The sequence below is a fragment of the Aphelocoma coerulescens genome, chromosome 1, assembly GCF_041296385.1.
Source record: "Aphelocoma coerulescens isolate FSJ_1873_10779 chromosome 1, UR_Acoe_1.0, whole genome shotgun sequence".
Classification (NCBI taxonomy): Eukaryota; Metazoa; Chordata; class Aves; order Passeriformes; family Corvidae; genus Aphelocoma; species Aphelocoma coerulescens.
Window position 1 is genome coordinate 96,761,631 of NC_091013.1, and position 8,813 is coordinate 96,770,443.

The following is an 8,813-nucleotide window of genomic DNA, read 5'->3' on the forward strand; positions in this document are numbered from 1 at the left end:
CCTCACTCTGGAGACATCTCTATTCACATGGATGAGAAGAAGATCGGGAGTAGTCAGCATGGATTCACTAAAGGTAAATCACGCTTGACCAACCCGATTGTGTTCTACAATGAAGCAATTACCTGGGTGGGTGAGGGAAGAGCAGTGGATATTGTCCACCTCCACTTCAGCAAGGCTTTTGATACTGTCTCTCACAGCATCCTCATAGGCAAACTCAGGAAGTGTGGACTGGATGAGGGCACAGTGAGGTGGATTGAGAACTGGCTGAACAGCAGATCCCAGAGGGTCGTAATCAGTGGCACAGGGTCTAATTGGAGGTCCCTAGTGGTTTCCCCCAAGGTTCAATACTGGGCCTAGTATTGTTTAACTTCTCCATCAGTGACTTGGGTGAAGGCGCAGAGACCTCCTCAGCAAGTTCACTGAAGACACAAAGCTGGGAGGAGTGGCCAATACCCCAGAGGGCTGTGCAGACCTCGACAGGTTGGCAAGATGGGCAGAAAGTCCCCACAAAAATGCCCATGTCAGGAGCTCTTGTCTTACTGTAATATGCTGCCTACCCAACAGAGGAATTTGAGAACCAATAAATATCTGTATGCCTAATCCAACAGAAGTAGGAGTAAATATCAATGGAGTTGCCTCTGAGCTAATTTCCAGGCAGAAGCCAGAGAGAAACTGTGAGCAGCAGACGTGGCACAAGCTTTACTAGTGTTCACACTCATCTGCCTGGAGAAAATAGAAGCCTCATCTTCTCATGTGTCCCAAGTTATCACTATAGATTGAGTGTCCAATATAGCTTCACTTATGAAGATTCTGAAACCTTCAATAAGTCTCGTGTCAGAAAGTTCAGGAGCTGATTGCAACACGTATCAGCTGTTCAGAATGACAAGAATGCCTTCAGGCAGAGATGGATGCTGCTTACTGTGCAAATATGACAGTGATAGAGATCAGGGACTTGATGTCCAGTGGGGTATATATGGATAGGAACAAGGTGTAAAAAGAGACAAAATACACAAGTTCCAGACATACAATGGAGCAAAATGGGAAGGGTGTCTTGACTGTGAGAAAATGCACTGAAGTAGAACATAGCCATTTCAACTAGGGCTCTCCAGAACTGACCTACTCTTTGCTGCCCAGCCTAGAAGGCCAGACACCCTACATTAATTTATACACTTTATCATTGCAGACCTTTTTTCTGCTAACTATTCAAACATTCTATTGCAGGCAGTTTCTTGGTGTGCTGGGAACTGGGTGAACTCCTGAACTCCCAAGTAATGACTGGCATCCATGAAGTGATAAGACATTTCATCAGGCACAGCCTGTTATCTCATTCTACCACCTCACAACAGCATTCTAATCATACATTAGCAGTTAAAATTATAAATACACTGTGTCCTTCCATAAAGTCTTAAATTCTCTGTAAGTGCTATGTCTGGTATGAGAAACAGGCAAGAGAGCAAGGTAAAGGTTGAAAATTTCCTATACCTGTAAGCAAAAGACTACATGAAATCATAATCAAAATGCCCCACCTGGATTATTTGCTGACTATAAAAGAGGCAGCTTCACTGAGAATTGAGGAGATCTTCATGAGCTTCAGGAAGCTCCAAGGGGGCTTCCTGTGTTGGCAGTTCCTTGCTGTGTCTCAAGGCACAAGTCACTAAGTTCATCACTCAGAGCACAGCAGCATCTAGCCCTCACCAAACCTGCCCTTGGGCACAAAGGTACGGGCCTGGATCTGATAAACCCTTGTCATGTAAGGGAGCAGAGACTGGCACTGGGACTGCAAATGTGGTCATTTACCCACTACAAGCACAAAGCCTGAAGAGAAGATGTAATACAGGCAGCATGCCCTCAGCTAGGGGCTGGCCAGAGAGGAGAAACCCACAAACCTACTAGGTGACCACAGTGACCAGCCAGAGCATTGTGTAGCAGCAGAACAAATCGCAGATCTGTCTCCTCTCTTCTTCCTGGAGGGTGGAGCCCTTTTCACTGTCCTGATGTTTTTTCCTTGTCTTTTTTTTTTCCCAAACCTTTTAATATACCCAATATGGAACTAATTTCCGCAGCAGCAGAGACGGTGAGTCGTGTAACAAAACAAGGTAGCAGTAGTGAATATGAGTGTTGGTGCAGATGTGTATCTATCTATAGAAAAGAAAGAGGTTTTGAAGGGCCTGTGGAAGGACATCAACAGTGTAAGGGACAGTATTTGAATTTGGGCTTGATAACTCAGGCTGTGATTGTGGAAATAGTGAAGAGGAGTTTCTAGGGTACTTTAATCAATATAAGCTTAATTGTATGTCTCTGTGTGGGTCTGATGAACAGCAGAGGGATTCCAGGAATGCTTAAAATCTTGCTGTCATGGTTTCACTTGCCATATGCAGCACTGGTTGATGTCAAGAAAAGAGAGTAGCTAAACCTTTGCTCTCTAATGTTTCTCCTGTTGAGCCTGTAGCAGTACCCTTGAGCTCGTGGCCAACCTTCAGGAGGGCTACAGGAAAGATGATAGTGAATCATCATGGTAGTATCTTCAGGGGGTGATTTCACATTTCATGTAGGAGTAGCAACACCACCTAAAATTTAGCGCATTATTGGCTTTCTCTTTATGTCTTCAGATATCAAACATGGGAGACATTAGCCTGTACACTTGATGCATCCTAATTTAGCAATCTGAATAATGGAGCAGAGGTAGTGCAACATACATCCTCTTCAGGAAGACTCTAATTGCCCTGCTTCTTAAAAGTGGAAGATTCAGAACTCCCAAGTGCTCCCCGATGCAAATAGGACCAAGTGCTGTTATGAATGGAAGCCTTCAATAAAAAAAGCACTTTCCTGTGTCTGTTGCTACCTGAGGCTGGAGATAGTTACCAACGTGAGTCTCCAAGCCATTTATGATGTTGTAGGTGAAAGTGGTTGGCTGGGACAAAAGGTGGAAGGAGAGAGGTATGAGATGGCAAGTGTAAAAGCAGGAAAAGTTTTAGTAATTGGAAAAAAAAGAAAATGAAGCCTGAATAGTGGGGAAATGAGAAACGGAAGCAGACAGTGCACAGCAGACTATGTGGAAAGGCAGCACTGGAATACACTGGCAGAGCTGAGTGAGGATAGTGGTCTAGAGTTGTCAGGATTGAAATGTACTTGCAAAGGTGGAATAAGAATTTTATGTGCTTTTTTTTTTTTTTTTTTTTTTTTTTTATTTATCATACCTTCCCCACCCAGGCCATCCCTTCCTCTGTCTCCCAGGAGGATCTATGAACACACCTCTGTTTACATTAACTTTACAATCAGAAAAGAAAAAAAAAGTACAATTTTGCTCTGTTGAGAACTGCCCATGAATTTAAACAACAGACTTCAAAACACTGACACATCAAACCAAGTATTTTGGTGGGCTTCAGAGTCTGGATGAGTACCATGAATCCTGGTGTAATTGGTATGAATTCATGTCATGGGTCTTTCAGCTTTGTCTCTCAGGAATTCCTGTTAAATGAGCACAAACACTTATGTTAGCTGTTCTTTTACGGGGAACTCAGAGACATTCCAGGAATTTGTCTTGGATACCAGACTGTATGTTCATCTCCGTATGTGTGGGTGTTCCCTGGTCTCCCGCTGGATGAAGCAGCCAAACCTCTTGGTGGATGTCACAGGCTAAAGCAGCTTGAGTATTGAAAGAAGACACCCTTATTCAACCTATATCAATTTACTTCATCTTTTAAGTGGGAAATGTCACCAGGGCTCTAAAATGAAAGCCAGCTGTCTCAGGGTGCTAAGCTGATTATGTATGCCTGGTTTTCACTCCAGACAATGCTCAGTGTGGTTCCAAGGAGATGCTCTTGTCCCTGGTTTGTATTGACAGCAATGTCCCTGGGTGGCGATGGCAGTGGGTTCTGCATTGCCAGGGCAGGCAGTGTTTCTCATTCTTGACTATCTATGGCCAAGGGACATTGACTGCAGTCTTGAAAACTTTTTTGGAGTCATGGCTCCCTTGCCCTGGCAGATGCAGCAGGTTATGCGAGTTCCACCAAAGCCCAACAGCTCCTGGAGGACACAAGAACCTCTCTGTTCCTGAGCCAGCCTCTCTCTCAGGTGGTAGGATGACTGCTTGCTCTACAGCAAAAGGGCAGAACAAACAAGGAAATGAGTGCTTCTGAAGGCCTCAGCATAAGACAGAGCGTCACGAACTCTTGGGAAAAGAAGGCTGTTAAAGTCAGAAAGCCTTGATGTTCTCAGTGACATCTGAAGAAGGCAACGGGGGCCTGCCACCACCTGCAGTGGCTGCACAGCAATGGGACATCTGAACCCCATCTCCCTTCTGTGGATTGCATCTCCTCTCTCCATGGCTTGTGGAAGGAATGTGCAAAGGGATGCAACTCTTGGTTTCATGTGAAATGAATGGAGCTTGCATGGTTCCAGATCCTCACCAGGGCTGGATGGAGGCAGCTGTGAGGGTGGCAAGGCAGCCTGCTGGAGTGGTGTAGCTCTTCTCTAGCACACAGCCCACAGTGTTTACTCCACATTCAGCAATGCTGATAAGGAAGAAGCTGCTGCTCCCTCTGCCTATCATATTACTCCCCTGCTTCAACTCCCCATCATGCCCTGACTCCTGTCAGCTCTGCCTGCCTTCCTTCCAGCAGCATTATACATGCGGACCATGAGGTCCACTCCTTCATGGGAGCACTGCAAGAAAGTGTGCAGAAGGGGAATGACACACGTAGAAATTACTTCAGAGGAGAAGGTCCCCCACAGTCAGCTCAGGAGACAGTGCCTTCTGAGACTGCTGGGAGAAAACTGACAGTGAAGCCTGAGAGAGGAGGCCTTTTGCCTTTATCAGGAGGCTGTAGGGGGAATGTGTGACTGACTATAGACAAAAGCAGGCACTGACTTTGAGAGGGTGCTGCAGGCTGGAGCCATCCAGCTTCACTATTCAGAAATGCCACAATCAAGATGAGACCAGCACACAGCAGCAGTGAAGTGCAAGGAGATACGTACCAGACACCCTCAAACCAGGAGCCACTCTTAGAACTCTTTTCAGGGCTGACTTAGAAACTGGAAATAATAATAATAATAATGTTGTCTTTCCTCATTAAAGACTAACTGGGCTTTATCAGCACTAAAAGAGGTGCAGACCTTCCATGCAAGACAATATTTAGCAAGACTGTTTACTTATTATATTACTGTGTTAACTTTGTAACTGGTTATGTCACCAGAAATCATGTGGCAGTCTTAGATTTACTTTTCTACCTCCAGACAGGTAATGTGGGGTTTGCTTCTCTTTAGAACTGATTTTCTCTTTTTATTGTGACTACCCAAACAGTCATTCTGTATCCTTCAGTCTCTTTAGTCCTGGTCTCTGGAGGGGCAGATCCTTTAGGAAATCTCTAATACTCGTGGTATTGCAAGAAAGCTTCCTCTGAGGAAAACCCATTGGCTGGGACAGCAAATGCACCATTGATTCTGCTGGTGCTGAACAGAGATCTCTTCTTGAGGTTGGTGGCGACATCCACAGTGGTGGCTGGGTATTTCATCTGAGGAAGGACAGCCTCTAGGAGATGAAGGACAGCCCACCTTCTACAAGAAGATCTGACATCTTAAACTTCATTGGGTAAGCCTTGTTAAAAACTGTGGAGTCCTTACAAATATCTTCACCCCTTCAACTGAAGATTTTTCCCAGATACAGTTTTTCAACAACAAACCCAAGAATATGAAGTACTATCATTCCTGAGGGCCAGCTGGTTTGGTGGTACATGCCAAGGGAACTGTTTGCAACAGAACCAGTTCATCTGAAGAAAGAGCCTCCCAACAGCATGGATCGACTGCCCCACACAAGTGACCTGAGGCTCAAAGTAAGTTTCTTGTGCCTGCAGTTTTGGACAGACTAGTCTGAGTCAGAATTTGATGAGATGACACCTAACATTCTCATATGCTGCCTCTTGCCACTAGTGAGGGTGGAGCTCAAACAGGTAACATGCAAAATTCACAAGAACGGGTGGGATCAGGGAATTAATTTTATTTCCCTAAACAGCAGTAAAAATGCCCTTGTGATCCCAGTGCATTTGTTGTAACGTAGTAAGAATGTGATTAGCACTTAATACTATTTAATAAATATGCTGATTAACGTAGGCAACAGTAATCAGTACTTTGCACAGATTAACAAACTTGACCAGTCAGTGGTGTGAAACAATCATGAGGATGTGTTATATTAACTCTGCTTTGCGTTTTGGGGTTGAATTTGGGCATCCCTTCCTAATACCTGAAGAAACCTTCTTCAAAAACTGAAGATACATTTGGCTATGAAAGGAGTCTCTATTTCTTTATTTTGCATTTGTTGCTGAATGGGGGGCAAAAAACGAATCTGTTATTTGGGGTGCTGTGAGAATGGGAAGAATAGAATTAATTTCTGATCTGAAACTTTATAATGTCTTTTTTGATCAGGTTTATAAATCAGCAAGGCTTTGAAAGAACAAGATTAGGTGTCTGTTTTCAAATCCAAACGATTCGGATAAATCCAAATCAGAGCAGATACTTTTGGTGACAGTTTCCTCCGACTTGGGGACCCCAGGAATCCTGTAAAGCAACTGCAGAGGTTCCTCACAACTCCCTCTTGGTCCCCGATTAAGAACTGGGGCAGCCAAGTATCCGTCAGGGGTGGGGTTTTCTCTAACAGGGCGTAGTTCAGCCAGACCCCACGTGATGTTTCAAGCCTGCCTTCTTCGTGTCACTTCTCACAGGCCCGGTGTCCATAGAGCCTTTGATCACAGCACATGTGTCCTCTTGGCATCCGCTTTCTGCAAACTTACATTCTTACGGTCCAACATTTGCCAGCAACAGCTCACACACACAGCAACCCTGAGCACAAACACAGGCTGGAGAGTGGATTGAGAGGAGCCCTGAGGAGAAGGACCTGGGGCCATTGGTGGACGAGAAGCTCAAGGGGATCTGGCAATGTGCACTCACAGCCCCCAGTGCCAACTGCATCCTGGGCTGCATCCAAAGCAGCGTGGCCAGCAGGTTGAGGGAGGTGATTCTTCCCCCCTGCTCCACTCTGGTGAGACCCCATATGAGGTACTGCATTCAGCTCAGGGGCCCTGGCATAAGAATGGGGATATGAACCTGCTGGAGCCAGTCCAAGGGAGGGCCTTGAAGATGATCTGAGTGTGGGAGCACCCCTCCTACGGAGACAGGATGCTGGGGCTGTTCATCATGGAGAAAAAAAGGCTCCAGTGAGACCTTATAGCAGCCTTCCAGTACCTAAAGGGGGCTACAAGAGAACTAGAAAGGGACTTTTTACAAGGGCTTGTAGTGACAGAACAAAGGGGAATGGCTTTTAAATGAAAAAGGGTAGGTTTGGATTAGATATTCGGAAGAAATCCTTTACTGTGAGGGTGCTGAGACACTGGGACAGGTTTGCCCAGAGATGATGTGGATGCCCCATCCATGGATGGCACTTGAAGCAACCTGTTTGAGTGGAAGGTGTCCCTGCCCATGGCAGGGGTTTTGAAGGAGATGATTTTTAAGGTCCCTCCCAACCCAAACCATTCTATGATTCTGTATGATTTGGCATTATGACTTGAGTAAATTAATAATTACTGAAGGGGGTTTCCAAGGGCAGAAGTGTAAGCTTCTCCCAAGCCCCTCCAAGGTAGTGCAGAAGCCAGGGCAGGGTGCCCAAGTTGTCCTCCTCCCTCTCCTGCTGCCAGCACATGGCTTGTCACAGGGGTGGTGGTGGGCAGGAAATTTCAGGCTGGTAATTGTAATGAGATTTACTCAGTCCTGCTGTCTCGTTTGCCCTGTATCACAGACACTCAGGATATACTGTATCTTGAAAACTTGCTTGGCAAAGAGTGATGGCAGCTGCACTGGGGCAGGTCTCAGCAGAAGGGAGCTCCATAAATGACTTGCTGATGACCTTTGATTCGACTACCAATATATAGCAAGCAAATATTTAAACCCATGCCATTAAGAAAGGAAGCACAGCTTTAGCATGGGGAGCTCAGGCAAGGTGTGCTGCTATGATAGTCCTGGGCTGTGCCCAGGAAGGGGCAAGCAGCCTTCTTCCCCTCCTCTTCCACTCCAGCAGAGCACCCTGCCCATCATGCCCATTCCAGGGAAGGGGCAGATGCTCAGACCCCAAGTCGGGTGGCTGCTGTACCAAAGAAGGCAGGAGTTTTAAAGCTGTTTCAAGCCCAAAGACAAAATAAGTGTGGCCATTCCTCTTGCTCACATTGCCTGTGACCCCATAGAAGCAGAGGCTGTGTGAGAGGGAGGCCACCTCTGGATCTGGCTGCCTGCTGTGACTAGAGCCCCAGGGGGCTGGACCCAATGCTGGTCTTCTGCCGTGGCTGGCACCCACATACTGACGAGTCTTCAAGAAATGCACTGGTGTTGGTCAGGTGCAGCAACAGACCAAGAGGGTATTTATCCCTCAGAGTGGTGCTGAATTAGCTCTTTTGGTCAGTTTATAATTAGGTACTTGCACTTAACAGTATTCTTTCTGTTGGATGTTTATAGTTTTGTCTTTTCTTTTTTAAACATGAAAATAATCGGTCTTAAAATAATTTTTAAAAAATACCCTGGGAAGTGATCTATAAAAGGAGAAAATCCTTGCCAAGGGAATGTCACAGCAGCGAGCCCAAGCCACAGAAAGCCCGGTTGAAGGCTTCACTTTGCCGCAGCTTCTCAGAGGTTAACCAGGGTCTGTAAGCAAACAGCTTAAAGAAGGAGCCCGGCTTAGTGCCTGGGTCTTGGGCTGTCCCAGAGACTACCAGCCTAATGCCCTTCCAGCAGCCCCTCCCTCCCAAAGGCGATGCTGGGCAAACAGAGCCAGC